Raw genomic sequence first — 1,871 nt, 5'->3', positions numbered from 1 at the left:
GGATAAGGGGGATTGAGGGAATTCTCATCCCAGAAATTCCCCAATCCCTGGGGGAAAGCCGGGGGGGGGGGGGGAAGGGAAAGGAGGGAAAAGGAGGGAAAAAAGGGAAAAGGGGGAAAAGAGGAAAGGACGGAAAGGGAAGGAGAGAAAGGAAAAAGAGGGAAAAGAGGAAAAGGGAAAAGAGGAGAGGGAAGGAAAAGGAGGGAAAAGGGAAAGGAGGAGAAGAGAAAAGAAGGGAAAGAAAAGGAGGAAAAAGAAAAAAGGGAGAGGCAAAGGAAAAGCAGGGAAAGGAGGGAAGGGGAAATCAGGGAAGCAGGGAAAGGAGAAAAACAGGGAAAGGAAAAGCAGGGAAAGGAGGGAAGGAGGGAAAGGAGGAAAACAGGGAAAGCAGGGAATCAGGGAAAGGAGAAATCAGGGAAGGAGGAGAAGCAGGAAAACAGGGAATCAGGAAAGCAGGGAATGAGGGAATGAGGAAAAGCAGGGAATCAGGAAATCAGGGAATGAGGAGAAGCAGGGAATGAGGAAAACAGGGAAAGGAGGGAATCAGGAAAGCAGGGAATCAGGGAATGAGGAGAAGCAGGGAATGAGGAAAACAGGGAAAGGAGGGAATCAGGAAAGCAGGGAATCAGGGAATGAGGAGAAGCAGGAAAGCAGGGAAGCAGGGAAGCAGGGAATGAGGAAAAGCAGGGAATCAGGAAAGCAGGGAATCAGGAAAGCAGGGAAAGAAGGGAAGCAGGGAAAACAGGAAAAGCAGGAAAAGCAGGGAATCAGGAAAACAGGGAAAGGAGGGCAGCAGGGCATCAGGGCGAGCAGGAAAAGCAGGAAAGCAGGGAATGAGGAAAGCAGGGAAAGTAGGGAATCAGGAAAGCAGGGAATAAGGAGAAGCAGGGAATCAGGGAATCAGGGAATGAGGAAATCAGGGAATCAGGGAATGAGGAGAAGCAGGAAAACAGGGAATCAGGGAATCAGGGAATGAGGGAATCAGGGAATGAGGAGAAGCAGGGAATGAGGAGAAGTAGGGAATGAGGAGAAGTAGGGAATCAGGAAATCAGGGAAGGAGGAGAAGCAGGAAAACAGGGAATCAGGAAAGCAGGGAATGAGGGAATGAGGAAAAGCAGGGAATCAGGAAAACAGGGAAAGGAGGGAATCAGGGAAGGAGGGAAGCAGGGAATGAGGAAAAGCAGGAAAAGGGCAGCGTTGGCAGCATGAGGAAAAGCAGGGAATCAGGGAATCAGGAGAAGCAGGGAATGAGGAAAGCAGGGAAAGGAGTGAATCAGGAAAAGCAGGAAAACAGGGCAACAGGGAAACAGGGAATCAGGAAAACAGGGAAAGGAGGGAAGGAGGAAAGGAGGGAAGCAGGGAAGCAGGAGAAGCAGGAAAACAGGGAATGAGGGAATGAGGAAAGCAGGGAATGAGGAAAGCAGGGAATCAGGAGAAGCAGGAAAAGGGCAGCGTTGGCAGCATGAGGAAAGCAGGGAATCAGGGAATGAGGTAAAGCAGGGAATCAGGGAATCAGGGAATGAGGGAATCAGGGAATGAGGAGAAGCAGGAAATGAGGAAATCAGGGAATCTCAGGGAATGAGGAAAAGCAGGAAAACAGGGAAGCAGGGAATGAAGAAATCAGGGAATCAGGAAAGCAGGGAAGCAGGGAATGAGGGAAGCAGGGAATGAGGGAGTCAGGGAATGAGGGAATCAGGGAATCAGGAAAGCAGGGAAGCAGGGAGTGAGGGAAGCAGGGAGTGAGGGAACGAGGGAAGGAGGGAACGAGGGAAGGGAGGGAAGGAGGGAATGAGGAAATGAGGGAAGGAGGGAAGGAGGGAAGGAGGGAAGGAGGGAAGGAGGGAAGGAGGGAAGGAGGGAAGGAGGGAAGG

The 1,871-nt window shown here is 51.1% G+C and overlaps 1 protein-coding gene across 1 annotated transcript in view; it reads right to left on the bottom strand.

Moving 5' to 3' along the window:
• LOC103625066 overlaps positions 1-1,871 on the bottom strand; it is a gene marked incomplete at its 5' end in the record, with an annotated part of 22,622 nt that overhangs the window by 8,616 nt on the left and 12,135 nt on the right. The window lies entirely within an intron of this gene.

The sequence above is a fragment of the Corvus brachyrhynchos genome, unplaced genomic scaffold (genome assembly GCF_000691975.1).
Source record: "Corvus brachyrhynchos isolate BGI_N302 unplaced genomic scaffold, ASM69197v1 scaffold852, whole genome shotgun sequence".
Lineage (NCBI taxonomy): Eukaryota > Metazoa > Chordata > Aves > Passeriformes > Corvidae > Corvus > Corvus brachyrhynchos.
This window is presented reverse-complemented; position numbering and strand designations above follow the sequence as displayed.